The sequence below is a fragment of the Sceloporus occidentalis genome, unplaced genomic scaffold (genome assembly GCF_023333645.1).
Source record: "Sceloporus occidentalis isolate IW3139 unplaced genomic scaffold, rSceOcc1.0.p SCAF_2, whole genome shotgun sequence".
NCBI lineage: Eukaryota > Metazoa > Chordata > Lepidosauria > Squamata > Phrynosomatidae > Sceloporus > Sceloporus occidentalis.
Genome location: NW_028316982.1, coordinates 183,456,884 through 183,472,126, shown reverse-complemented (window position 1 = coordinate 183,472,126; position 15,243 = coordinate 183,456,884). Strand labels below are relative to the sequence as shown.

General features: G+C 42.2%; 1 protein-coding gene across 2 annotated transcripts in view; it reads right to left on the bottom strand.

Annotated features, from left to right (window-relative positions):
• The window catches only part of NHS (NHS actin remodeling regulator), a 293,130-nt gene that overhangs the window by 203,319 nt on the left and 74,568 nt on the right, over window positions 1-15,243 (bottom strand). The window lies entirely within an intron of this gene.

Here is a 15,243-nt window from a genome sequence, read left to right as displayed (position 1 = left end):
CTATATGCACCTCTCTTTTCCGTCCTATGGTTGAGAAAGCTTTATCAGACCGGGGTGATGTGGGGAGGTCAGCACAAATGAACTCCCCCACAATCTTCATTCCCTTAGTTCCTGACATTTCCTTGTTTAGCCCAGAGTTTGAAGGCAGCTTCTACACAACTGACTTGACTGAAAGCAAAAGCCACCGGATGATCAGGAGCTCTGTATCAATGCAAGAAGGACTTGAGTGAATCTATCTATTTTTCCAAGGGTGGGAAAATTTGATGGTGCCAGGGCCTAATTTTTTGCTGGGTTTGAGGCCTATGGAACCCATATGGGTCAGCAAAAAGCAGGTCCTGGGGAGTCTGGGAGTTGTTTGTGGCCCTAGGGACAGACTTTGTCCAACCATGGTTTAGTCCACAGTTGAAGGAGTAGAATGACTGTGTTAGTATCTTACATCTGCATAATCTTTTGGTCCTATGTTGAATACCTGCATTCAGTTCAGGGTTCTGAAAGCAAAGTTGTGCATGTGATGCCACTGTGTATGCAGGTAGCCATTTGCATGCATATATACATATACACATAGATGCATATGGACATACATGCCCATTTTGAAAATGATATGCAAATCTCGACCTTCTTTTTTCCTTTTTTTCACTGTTATACCGCCTCTACTTTAATTTATTTTGTTTTCCCTTCTCAACCTCCCCACACACACATACACCTCTCACCTTCCTGTTTGAGAGACCTGAACAGGACAACAAGGCTTGTGTTCCAGGATGCAGGATATAGGGGTATGAACAGGCAGTTTTCATGGAGTAATTCTATCAGGAAATACATCTAAAGCTGGCTGGGTGGTTGGGAGGACAAATCAAGGCAACACCTTGGGTTAAAAACAAAGGCGCAGAACAAACCACTGCTTTGCAGCCGCCTGAAAAGCCCGGACCAAAATTAGGTTTCGGGAGAATGGAGCAACCGCACGCTCCCAAACCTTAGCGCACGGTGGCAGCACCATCATGGTTCAGATCCTTAGCTATGAACTTTTAGTGGGTTCTTTTTGGTGCGGAGGGACACTGCATGGTTTGGCTGCTGTGGCGTCCCTCAGGGGCAAAATCAGGCACCTCCAGCCTGCCCTTTCGGGGTGGTCTGTTGAGCATCAAAGTGAATTTGCATCAAGCAGACTAACCACATTACTGCACTACACTCTTGTAGTGCGGCTATTCCACTTTTACAGTTCTGGCTGCCTCCTGTTGTATTTTGGGGTTTATATTTCAGTGAAGCCTAAGAGCTCTCTGGCTGACAATTCTAAATGCCCCTCCTTAAACTGCAAATCCCAGAATGCTACAGGAGGCAACCAGAGCAGTTAAAGTGGATTAGCAGCACTATAAAAGTGTAGTGCAGTAATCTAGAAAAGCAAAGTTGCCCTGAAACAAAATTTAGAATCATTTCTTGCCTGTATCAGTGGTACATGGTGACTTTGATGTCAGGGTAGCAGTGAATTTACTCTGGTTTTTGGAACTATCCAAGTTGTTGATCCCTATTTCTGAATAGATCCAGCATTTTAAATAGTTACTTTTAAGTTAATCAAATTGTGGAATGGAATGGATTCTCTGCCTCACCAACACGGCAGCCACCAGACATAGAATGCAACACACACATCACAAAGATTGCAGGTGATGCCATAGGAAATCCAATTGTACCTCTATGTAACCATATTTTCTTTCTTTCTTTGGGGTTGCTCTGTTGTGCTGATTAGTTTAATAATACAGGTTGAGTCTCCCTTATCCGAAATGTTTGGGACCAGAAGTGTTATGGATTTTGGAATTTTAAAAAATTTTATTTTGGAATATTTGCATATACAGTACATAATTAGATACCTTGGAGATGGAATCTAAACATGAAATTCATTTGTGTTTCATATATAACTTATATTCATATTCTGAAAGTATTTTCTGCATAAAACAAAGTTTTGCGTACACTAAACCATCAGAAGGCAAAGGTGTCACTATCTCAGCCACCCATGTGGACAATTTTGGATTCTGGAGCATTTCAGATTTCAGAATTCTGAATAAAGGAGACTCAATCTGTAGCAGAAATTTGGCTATGCTACCAGAAGCAAACTAATTTTCTCAACATTTTTTTTTTTGGGGGGGGGGGGAAGGGTGTTCTTTACAATCTGATGAAGCTGGTAATTCAATCATACTCTGATTTATGAAGGTAACAACAACAACAGCATTAAAAACCACCTTAAATCTTTTGAGTTGTGTATAAACATTAACTGGTTTCCAGTGTTGCTCTATGATTTAAGTCAAGTCGTATTAGTATAATCATGTTACTTAGAAGTTAACCTAGTTTTCAAATCCACTTTAGCCACATTGTAATCTACATGGACCAGCTGTAGCCTGAAGGATCAAAAATCAGACAAATAAGCAGAACTCAACATTTTTCTAATCTTGTAATTTGGGAGGCGGACAGCAGCTCTGGAACTTTATGATTTTTAAGATTTCACTTGGCAGGCTTGCTAATCTGTTTTCTAATAAAAGGAAGGGTTTTCAAATGAAGTCTTGGATTCATTGTGAGATGCAAGCTGAGAAATTCAAGAAAAAGTGTGAACCAGTGACAGAGCAAGATACAGAAGGAAAACCTTGGGTATGGGAGAAAGGGGTCATCATGACAGATATAGCCACGAGCTATCTAGGAAAGGTTTAAAGGGTGGATGCAGCCTACAGCAGTTTCCCCCATCTTCTCAGACGGTTCTTCACTCCCCCAACTCCCAACTGCTGCTTTGAATTCTTCGTGTAGTGTCAGCGGAGCTGGCAACTTATATAGCATGTGGTTGAGCAAAAGAGAACACAAAAAGCTAAATTGGAAATAAAATGAGATTACTCTCGAACATGCAGCATGAAATGAGAAGCAAATAACATTGTAAAGCAAGCATGGGGTGGGTTAAAGCATTTCGATTCCAACTTTGTTTAATATGGTTCTTGGGAAATGGGACTTCGCAAGGCATGGAGGTCACTCCAAGTTTCAGGCTGGAAGTGACTCACTTTCCGTCCAAATACAAGACCTCCCTATGACCGGCGGTGGGTGGGGGTGTCAGGCATTAAAGATTACAATGTGACTAAAGTGGATTTTTAAACAGGGTTATCTTCTAAATAGCATGGTTACATCAACACTATTTTCAGTCAAAACAAAGCAAGTCCTGCAGGAAACGACACAATTCATGTATTTTGAGCACCGCAAAGATGTGAGGTCTTGAACCTATGGAAGTTTACTCTGAAACAAATCTTTCTTTCTTCCTTAGGTACAGAGGAATACAGCACCAAGGGGTTCATTACTGTTTTGTCAATCCTATCACCACTGCTATTGAGAATGACTGTTCACTTTTAAAACAAACCAATCTACTACCAAGTCTATCTAGGTTATTTTAAGAAAAAAATCCTCCAGTTTGTTGTTGCTCTTGTGTAACACTAAGGCAAACCTATCATAAGGTTTACTTGGCAAGTTTTTTTCAGTAGTATCATATAATTTTAAAGCCTTCCCGAGCAAAATCAGTGGGACTGCCACACGTGTAATTGCATTAGCCTTTCCATACTGGTTGGAAGAAATATGCATTACCAGTTATTCTTTCTACCTCCCTTCCCCTCATCCCCATTGCTTCAGTGTGCTAGAATTTACTAACATTTCCAGATTGACAACTTTAATTTTCAAGTCATTTCGGTCAGCCTTTATCAGCCACACCATTAGTGATGCTTCAATACAGACACGTTGTTGTTGTGTTGTTGTTTTGTTCTAGTTGTTGTGTGCCTTCGAGTAATTTCTGACTTATGGAGACCCTAAGACAACCTTATCACTGGGTTTTCTGAAGCTGCGAGTGTGTGACTTGTTCAAGACACAGCAGAAGCAAAAGGAGAATTAGGTCAAATGTGCTCAAGCCTAAGGTGGTTTGCTTACAGAGACAAGGGGAGAAATGCGCGCATGTGCTGCAGAGATTAAGACAGATTTATCAAGTTCCTGTGACATCTGGAGGAACTCTTCTTATTACAGCTCATTAATCATAAAGCAGTGTTGAGGTCTTCTCCTTCTAATGAATAACACATCCCTGTGATAAAGGAGGGTAATCCATTCAGTCAACATGGTGAGTGGAGCCTCAAAGCAGTCTTTTTAACATGTCAGCAAATCAGCCAAAGGTCTTAAAAATCTGAGGATGATTTTCTGATGATCAGTAAAGACAGAATAAGCACAAAAGCATAAGCTGGCAGAGCTCATCCCAATTTGAAGAGTAAATCTGGCCACACTGTTATAATCAGAATGCTTCCTTAAGTGTATGTTTAGTAAAAACATAGTATGCAAGCCATTTTATCATCTATCAAAGGCCATTTTGCCAGGCAGCGAGAGAGGAACTTTTCAGTTGGGGAAGAAGAGCTCCACTGGTGGGGTATCATGTTCACCGCAAAGGCCACTGAAGGTACTTATGTGTCCACAACTATAGAATTGCCATCAGAAAAGCAAGCCAAATGTTTCCTGGCCAGAGTAAACCTGCCCTCCTACCCCCTCCCTGTCCAAAAGCAAGTTTAACCATTTTGATTCATTGACAGCATAGCAACCAAAGCTTTTTGGGAATACTTGAAAAGATATATTTAGCCTGTTCCTTTGTGCCCTTTTGAAAGTGGGTGAAAATCATTTTATCCCTTTAACAGTTGAACATTCTGCAATGAAATCCTTCCAATTTTTTTGTTACTGCTGAAGTATTTTATTTAACCATAAATGCTTCTTCAGTTTGTTTCTAGTTATATGAATTTTATTTGGTAAAACATCATAGATTTGTTGTTTGTTGTTGCTGAGGGTGATCTAGACAATATGGGGAAACAAATATTGATTTTAAAAGCATTTTCCATCTACCTTTCAATGTCATCTATATAGCGATGTGCAACCAGAGACAAAGAGATAGAACACTGCAAGATTTACCTGCCAGGGTCAGGCATTCTGACCTGTTTTGGGTCAGAATGGTGTAGTGGTTTGAGCACTGGACTATGACTCTAGAGACCAAGGTTCAAATCCCTGCTCAAGCATAAAAACCCACTGGGTGACCTTGGGCGTGTCATGCTCTCTCAGCCTCAGAGGATGACAATGGCAAACCCCCTCTAAAGAGACTTGGCAAGAAAGCCCTATCAGAGGTTGGCCTTAGGGTCACCATAAGTCAAAAATATCTTGGAGGCACACAGCAGCATATTCAGGGCCTTTATTTCTCAGTTCAAACTCTAAGTCCAGTTCTCAGTTCTACGTCCAGCAATCTATATACTAGATTTCTATGAATTTGAGATTTGTTTGCACATTATTCAGAAATAGTGACAGAATGCATGGAAGCCCCTCTCTTCCCATGCTTCCGAATCTCTTGTGAAGCACATGCTACAAATTCCAACTGAATTCGTGTGTTCCAAAATAGGCTCTCCATTCTAATTCAGCAGCGGTAGAAAGATATCATTTCACTTTGTGACTCAAGGATTGTGTTTGGTGGAGAAAGGGCAGGTTGGAATGCTGGCGACATCCAATCAGAGTGAGCCTGGCAATGGGAACTTAGCTAAGAAAAAGTGGGGGCTACTCCCAGGAGCAAGTATAAATAGGAAGAGAGGAGCATAGGGACTAGATAGGGACAGGGCTCTAAGTTAGAGTCCGAGGTTTATTAGACCCTGAGGAATTTTAACAGCCAAGGTGGCTGAGATATAGGGCTGAAAGGGGCAGTCGGAAGGGGTTTTGAGTACCCAAGTTGGCCTTACAAGAGGTCAAGTGTGGAAACTGAATTGGTGTGGCTGGTAAAGTCATAAAGTAGCAACATTTTAAAGCTCAGAGTCAAGTCAAAAGTCTTACGTGAAACTGTAACCTAGAGACCACATATAGAATACTGTAAATCTTTGTAATTGTTGAAGCAAATAAACACCGTATCTATTCTCTGTACCAACCATAAGAAAGATATTGTAACCAACTATCTTGTAAATAAAGTTTTCTCTTTTTTGACTCAATGTGTGGTCGCTTGAGGTATTTTAAGAAACTATAAATCAAACGCTACCGGGGATTAAGGGGATTACCCCAGATTGTTGGGGGCAGTTAGCTTCAGTATGAAGCGATATATAAATGAAGCTGTTTTTTAATGATACAGTCCTCCCTCCATTCTTGCAGTCTTCGGACTCACTTATGCGCAAGGGATGAACAGGAGGAAGAATGAGTGGGGCATGCACCTGTGGCATGCCCCTGCACACCCCTGTGCACCTGCACCTTTACTCAACCCAATGGGGCTTGAATATAGGTGAACCTCTGTTTTTGTGAGGGTGCCTACTTGTGTGTCTATAAAGTGAAGCCAGCAGAGAAGAGGGAGGTGAAATGCTGACCTGTGAATGTGTGCAGTGAAGCTGGTAGAGAAGGGGGAGGTGAAATTTGTTGCTGTTGTGTGCCTTCAAGTCATTTTCAACTAATAACAACCTTAAGGAGAAACAGGTTTTCTTGGGAAGATTTGTTCAGAGGAGGTTTGCCATTGCCTTCTCCTGAGGCTGAGAGCATGTGACTTGCCCAAGGTCACCCAGTGGGTTCCGCGGCCAAGTTGGGAATTGAGCCCTTGTCTCCAGAATTGCAGTCTAACACTCAAACCATCACACTGTCTCTGGGAGGTGAAATGCTGACATGTAAATATGTGCATACAAATAGCACCTTTCCAGACACACACACACACACACACACACACACAAGGCAAACCATCTTTTCTAGATGCTGATACAAACAAGGGAGCTACCTTTCCATGGCAGAAACAATCAGGTGACCACTTCAGCTACTAACCTGGTCCCCCTCCCCACACCCCCGATTCCACTGTGATCACAATTTGGGGGTAAAACTACATATTTTACAAACCCAGTTCTTCTTCAAAACAATGGAGTGAACTGGAAGTGTTTTTTTAATTGCCTTAAAGTCCTCAGGGATCAAAAAGAAATGTTTTCACATCAGAAGGAGAGGAACATTATGTGTTCCACCAGGACTGGGATCAAGGTATGTAGGTACATTATGTACCCTGTGTAGATTCAGCCAAACTCCTGAGGGGCAATAATTTACAGAGTAATGATGAGGCACAAAACACATGATTGGTGCACTGCATAAATTAGAAGTGCCAGAGGTCAGAGGAAGGGCTAATGGCATTGGCAACCAGCATACCTCCCTGAACACACCTCATCTCATCTGAACTGGGAATCTAAGCAGGGTCAGGCCTCATTACCACTTCAACAGAGATTACCTAAAAATACCAGGGATCTTGAAGTAGGGATAGGAAAGGGATTCTGCCTGAAGCCCTGAGGAGCTGCTGTCAGTGTTGGCGGTGCTGTACTAGATGAACCCAGTGGTCAGTATCACAGTTTCCTGGGTTTCTAAAAGACATGGTCCAATAATTGAGCCCTTTCTTCCCAGAGAACATTTGGCATGGAAAGGAAAAAAGAAAGAAAGCAGTAGGAAGACATGAGGGTTATAAGTGGGAGACAGCATACTCCCCATAGTTTTTTGTGGGTTTTTCGGGCTATGTGGCCATGTTCTGCAAGAGTTTCTTCCTGACGTTTCGCCAGCATCTGTGGCTGGCATCTTCAGAGAATGCATTAGCCTCCCAGCCTGAGGCCTGCCATCAGCACAGAACAATACACATGCAAATCACTCCTGCATTCCCAGGCTCACATAGTGTATATATATGTATATATATATATACCCATTTTTTCCAGGCAAGCATTCTCTGAAGATGCCAGCCACAGATGCTGGCGAAACGTCAGGAAGAAACTCTTCAAGAACATGGCCACATAGCCCGAAAAACCCACAAAAAAGTATGGATGCTGGCCATGAAAGCCTTCGACTTCACATAGTCCCCATAGTTTCCCATAAATTTCATCACTGCAGCAGGACAATTGCACAATAAAATCATAATCTGGAAGCACCCTATGTAAACACCAGAACATTTCCCAGAACCCTCCTCCATAATATCTAGGAAGTCCATAGAAGATGTGCAGAGGTTTCCCTACAGAAAACAAAACAAAGCAGAGTTATCAAACATCCTGGGAATTCACTAATGATCTGCCCACTAAAAATTAATCCACCTTCTAGAGAAGAGATGGGGAAGATGCAGTAGAAGGGATGGAGAAGATGCAGTTCACCAACAGTATATGGATGGAAAGTCTTTAGAATTAGGTCCAGAAGTATTTGCTTATTTGCATTTGTATGAATGCTGCTTCACTCTCATGACCTTGAGATCAATGGTAGGCAATGGTGGCCCTTCAAATGTTTTTGGACTTCAGTTACTGGAATTCCTTGCCACTAGCTAGTCTAGCTAGAATAGATGGGACTTATTGGCTCTGTGTGTGTGTGTGGGGGGGGGGGGGGGTCAGCTATCCATACCTGCAGTAGACATAGAGTTCATAGTGCAGGCCAGAAATACTGTTTCTAACTATTACTTGTATCTGACAAGATGATCCATTCTAATAACTTGCAAATCTGCTTTGCATCAGGTCCTTATTAATGCTGAGGGCAAAAATCTACACCTCCTTCAAGACCATTACATACAATTACACTGTATCCAAATCTACTTTTCCTTGAAACATTCAACCAAAAATAGTGGTTCTTCTGATCTGTTTCATCTGTTTCTCAGCTATTTCCACATTTATAATAATATTCCACTATTGATATCTTACAGTAAATTAGGTGTATCTGAAATTGGCAAGAGCAGGGGAGGAAGCTTTGTTTTGTCTAAATATTCAGTATATACAGAGACATAGGGCAGGAAGAGCACAAAGGTAGGTTTCTTTTCTGTTTTCTGTTTGTCCTAAGTTTAAAAGTGTGTGTGTGTGTGTGTGTGTGTGTGTGTGTGTGCGCGCGCACAGAGAGATAAATAATGCAATGATAGTCTTTTTCCAAAACATTTAATCTAATTCTCAACCAGGACTAAGCCCCCTGAACTGAATAATCTAGTCATAAATGCTACCTGTACAAACAAAAATACTCCTGAATCTGTAAAAAAAATAAAATAAACACTCACTCAAACATTTTACCAGGTTTTTGTAAGATTCCATTGAAATGTTGTTATGTTGTCATTTCATGCTTTTCATGGGTAGACAAGGGGCACAAGGGCACAGAGTAGCTTGTCCAAACACCTTTGAATAACAGTGTCACAGAGTAAGAAGGAACCTAAAAAAACATATCTATTCCAGTGGTTGTCAAATCCTGCTCCTCCAGGTGTTTTGGACTCCAAGCCCCAGAAGCCCCAGCTGGATTGAAGAATCCAAAATGTGAGAACCACTGATCAAGGCCAGTCCTGTGACAATTCAGGAGACTCTCTTCTACAGGATTCCTGTGCTTAAAAGCTTCCAACAAAGGACTGTACATTTCCTCCCAAGGCAGCCTTCTCCATTGTCAAACAGCTCACGCCATCAGGAAGCTCTTCCTAATGCTTAGTTTAAATATTGTTTCTTATAATTTGAACCCTAAGTTTAAGGATCTGGAGCAACCAAAAACAGGTTTTCTTTATTATCTAGTTGACAGCCCTTCAAATGTTTGAAGATGTTTCTTATATTGCACCTTAATTTTCTTCAGCCTTGCCTGTACTTGCATACAGATCCTTCACTAGACAGAGGCTCTAAGGTTGTCACCCTCCTTTGGGCATGCTGAAGTTGTCAACATCCTTTTTAAAATCAGATGCTGAAAACTGGACTGTAGACCAGGGGAGATATGGCCAAAGCACCTCCAGCATTGTTCATCAACAACAAGTGCAGCAAAATTAGAAGTCTAGATAGAGGTTCCAAGGTTACACCAGCTTTCAATACAGTTGTCCCTTCTGATTCATGGAGGATCTGTTCCGGACCCCCCTCCTCTCCACAAATCAGGAAAATTGCCAACATTGGCACCCCATTGTAATTAATGAGGTTGTGCTCCTGCGCATAGCGTGGTGCACAAGCCATTATGTCCCTCCCAGCTTGCCATCCACGAAAGACCAAGGGACATGAACAGCAAGACTATGAATCAAAAGGGATGACTGTACTTTATGATGCAACTTTTCAGGCCCTGATGATATAAATTCATTTAGAATGGCTAAGTGCCCTGTTACCATCTTTTAGGAATGTAGTGCCTTCCTATTTCATATATTTTCCTATTTCATGTATTTCATATATTTTTGCCCCGATCCTAGTTAGCTTAGCATAGTTACATCCTTTAATATAACATTTCAAACCGGCTTCAGGACAGGCTTTGGGGTTGAGACTGCCATGGTTGCCTTGACTGACGATCTGCGTCTCAGCATCGACAGGGGTAGTGTGACCCAGTTGGTGCTCTTAGACCTCTCAGCGGCTTTTGATACAATAGATCACGGCATCCTCCTGGACCGCTTGGGGGGATTAGGTATCGGAGGCACTGCATTGCAGTGGTTCCGGTCCTTCCTCTCGGGCAGGTCCCAGAGGGTGCTGCTCGGGGCCAGTAGCTCCAGAAAGAGGGAGCTCCTTTGTGGGGTCCCTCAGGGAGCTATTTTGTCCCCAATGTTGTTTAACATCTCTATGAAGCCGCTGGGTGAGATCATACGGAGTTATGGTGCTGGGTGCTATCAGTACGCTGATGACACCCAAATCTATTTCTCCATGTCTCGTTCGTCGGCCTCGAATTCTAATGGCATCTCTTCTATCAATGAATGTCTTCGGGCGGTAATGGGCTGGATGAGGAAAAACAGATTGAAGCTGAATCCGAACAAGACGGAGGTGTTCACGGTAGCGGCCCCAAAACCAAGAAGTGGGTTGCAACCACCAGTCCTGGATGGGATCACACTCTCCTCCAGTGACTGTGTTCGCAGTCTGGGGGTGCTCCTTGACTCGTTGCTCCTGATGATAAATCAGGTGAATACGACGGTCAGGAGCGCCTGTTATCAGCTTCGGCTGATACGCCAGCTGCGCCCTTTTCTGGAAGTAATGGATCTCGAGACTGTTGTGCACGCGCTGGTAACCTCACGCCTTGACTTCTGTAATGTGCTCTACATGGGGCTACCCTTGTGCCTGGTTCGAAAACTACAGCTGGTTCAAAACATGGCAGCCAGACTTGTGTCAGGAATATCTAGAAGGGACCACATCACTCCGGTTCTGAGGTCCCTCCACTGGCTGCCTATTGGTTTCCGGGCCCAGTACAAGGTGTTGGTTATTACCTTTAAAGCCCTAAATGGCTTGGGTCCAAGCTATCTCAGAGATTGCCTCTTCCCATACAATCCTCCCCGTGCCCTCTGGTCCTCTGGGAGGAACTTGTTGCAGCCTCAAAAATCGAGGCTTGTGGCGACCTCCCGGAGGGCTTTTTCTGCTGTCACCCCCAGGCTCTGGAACAACCTGCTGGACAAGATCTGCCAATTAACATCTTTGGACAGCTTCAAAAAGGCTGTCAAGTCTGATCTCTTCAGGCAGGCCTTCCCAGACTAAAATATCCCGGCCTCAGGATCTCAGGATCTCCCCCCTCCTCAGTAATGTCTCCAATGCCCCCTTTTCTTTTCTTTAGAACTGAAGTTGCAGTGGTTTATCGGTTGGTATTATTTTGTTTAATTTATTGTTGTTTTAACTAGTTATTGTGGTTTTAAATTAGATATGCAGTTTAATAACTTTTTAAGGGGGGAAGGAAATATATTGTTTTTATGCTGTATGTTATTTTAATGTTGTAAACCGCCCGGATTGGTTTGCCACAGGGCGGTATATAAATAAAAATTATTATTATTATTATTATTAGTATTATTATTATACTTAAGTTATTTCCAAAAAGTAGTGACCTCTATCACTTAGCTTCTGCATCACATTCAAGAAATGAACTAGTTCTCATAGTCAGTGCCAATAACAATATGCAATCAGTGATGGCTGTATTATATCACCTTCAGTTCAAAAACCAAATACCTTTGCCAAATTAAAAGTGCTATGAGCACTGTTGAAGTAGCCAGTTCCCAAATTCAGCTTGGCATGTAGAGCCAATTCATCATTCAATTGTGCTGATTTTGGACACCAAAGACAGATTGGCACACCAGTGTCTTAGTCACTGAATGTAATGAAAGTGTTCTTTGCATACAGGTTATTGCTTTTAAGGCAAAAATCTCTAGGCAACCCCTTGAAAACTGGAAAGTGCTTCCAGGCAAATAAACCTTCATATCAATCAAGGGAGACAATCCATGAGGCATTTTTTCTTAGGTATTCTTTCCCAATGACAGTTTAACATTAGTAAAATAAACCAGATCAATTAAAATCATTTGATTAAATGGGTTCTTCCCAAGTAGATAAACATTTTTTTTAAAAAAAATAGTTTTATTCAAAGTATTTAGAAAATTCACCAATGGCTAACTTTTCTTTAAAGGAAACATCCTCCCTAGTGTGGTAGAGAAGACTTTGAATATGGTATTTCCTTGTTCTGTAATGTGCAGGTATTTTCACATACCAAAAAGAAATTCCATCATGCCTTTCAAATTATTGTTCAAAAGTCTTATACAAATATACATAGCTTCAGTTTAATCATAAGCTTAACACTCATGAAGCAGGAGAAGGAACCATGTGGCCCTCCAGATGTTGGACTACAACTCCCATCTATCTCAACCAGAATGCCCAATGCTGAGGAATACTGGGAGTTACAGTCCAATAATATCGGAAAGTGTACTCGAACAACATCTGCCATACAGTTCAGCCTGTGCCTACAGTGGTCTATTTAAAAGCAACTTCTATTTAGTTCAACAGCATTTACCTCCTAGTAGACAACACCATATTACTAGTAGAAAACCCCACAGACCTGGAACAACTACTAAGAAAGATCAAGTAAGAAGGTGCAGAGGCAAGCTTACTGTTGACTGTAAAGAAAACAAAAATAATAACCATGCAGAATCTAGACAAATTCAACCTAGATAATGAGGAAATAGAAATAAAAGATTTCTCATACCTGGAATCAAACATTGATAGGAATGGGGACTGGAGCCAGGAGACTAGAAGAAGATTAATAATGAGGAGGGCAGCTATGAAAGAACTAGAAAAGATTCTAAAATGCAGATCTACAACTCAGCACAAATGTTAGAATCATGCAAGTCATTGTATTCCCTGTTAGCATGTATGGATATGAGAGCTGAACTCTAGCATATGAGAAAGACCTTTCCCTGTGCACATCCTTCAGACCATTTTATAAACCTTTATCATGTCATCTCTTGCTCCCCTGTCTTCTAAACTAAAGAGCCCCATATGTTGTGATCTTTCCTTACAGGAGTTAACTTTTAAATTGCCCCATATCATAGCCTTAGAGCAAAGGTTTGTCTCCCCCTTCACCCACCCCAAGGCCCAACCATATGGGCCCAATAATCTTTTAAGTTTGTAGATGGAATGATCTAAGTAGACAGTATGCTTATTATTACATATCATTCTGGCATGAAGGAAAACATGTGGAATGCCCCCCAACAGGGGTTTAAATCACCAGAGAGTGAAGGAATTGCCTGTTATTTAAAAAAAAAATCCACAAAACAAAAAATCATTACACAGGAAGCAGATGGTATGCCAGGAAAGGGGGAATAATCGAATTTAGTCTTCTCCTTGGTTCAATAGTTTTCTATACACAGGAAGATTTTAAGATGGTGGATACTTTAGGCAATCCCCAGGGCTGAGGGAAAGAAGACCCCTTGAGAAGCCAAGTGGAAAGGCCACTGAATTTTACTTCAGCAATGATAACTGGGCAACATCCCTCACCACACCTAAAGGCAGCAGTCTTGTTTTGGGGTAAAGCTGGGTCATATCCCACATACAGGTCTCCTCCAAGAGCAGGAAACGGCCCGGAAAGAGCCATGGAGTCAATAGACGTGGGGTCTGCGTCTATTCCCTCCCCCAAGCATCTCCCCAGACTGGGTGGTATTTCCCCCCTGGGGGGCAGTGGAAAGATCTGGGGGGCAGTGAGGGGAAAAGGGAGCAGCAGGGGGGACTTCAGCCAAAGTATTGGTGTGCAAGAAAGACAAGGGGAACCAATGGTCTTTAGGATCATAGTGGGGATGAGAGTCGCATGAAACATTTTTTCAAGGTCTCTTAAAATCTCTGCACAGCCTTGCTGTTCGCTTTATGTGGTGATGTCTCCTGCTGTTTGCCTGCCCATACAAGCTCAGTCCCTTAGCCATGTCTTTCACTAGTCATGGTGGTGGTGTTGTGAAGTTCTTATTGGGCACAGGGCATCCCTTCTGTGGCTCATAGCAGCACCATTTTGAGACACACTGAATGACTGGAACAAGGAGCTACAGCATGTACAGCGGGGGAGAAAAGGAGGTTTCACATTTGGGACCCTACTTAAGCTTTGTAAGCTTTGCTGGGACTTGGCTGGCAGGTTGGAGCTGCACTGCTGCCCTTGCATGATTTCATCAGACAGGCTGAGAGAAGAGCGGTAGCAGAAGAAACAATGTTCTGGGGAGATGACTTGAAGCTGTGTAAGGAAGTCCCCTTGCTCCCCCCCCCCTTTTTTTTTTCCTTTTTTTTTACAGATTATCATCTGTAATAATCATCTCTGGAGAAGGAGGAGGAGGAGTATCCAGGATTGATTCTTAGAAAGAATCCTTCATCTTGGAGCAGCTCCTGTAGTTAAATTCTCTTCCTTTCCCCATCCATGCGAGTCTCCAGTCCACAGCATGTGGCCTTGGTAAATCCCTTACACGCATACACACGCACGCATCTGCCCCAGAGAAGAAATACTAAGAGTCCTTTATTGCTGGGATGAAGCTTTTCCCTTGCACCTGGTCATATTGGGAACAGCAAACAAGAGGCCTCCTATCTGCATTGGCCCTTGCTGCAAGGCAAGACCAGCATGGACAAGAGGTTTCTCAGTTGCTGTTCAGCCAGCTGCTTTGTTGCTGCTGCCAAGGTGACTGGGTGTAAAGGGAGCAGTGGGCAAGATTGGTTGTTCTGAATTTGCAGTAGAACAGTAGACCTAAAACCAAGAAATTTAAATCAAGAAATATACATGGAGGGAGGGATGCTAGAGTTGTCAAGAAAAATAGGGACAACAACTTGAAAAAAAATGGGGACCACTGTTTTCATTCTACATTTATGTGTTTTAATATGTGTTTAATGGTAAGTTATATATTATATTTTAATTTTTGTTGTACCCTGCCTCGGGTTTTGGAGAAATAAAAAAATGATGATTGATGATGATCTGCATTCTAAGGTTGTTGCCTCACTTTTCCTAATAGCAGTATCTAACCCCAAGTGTAGTTCTTTCACCAGTTCTTTGTTTTAT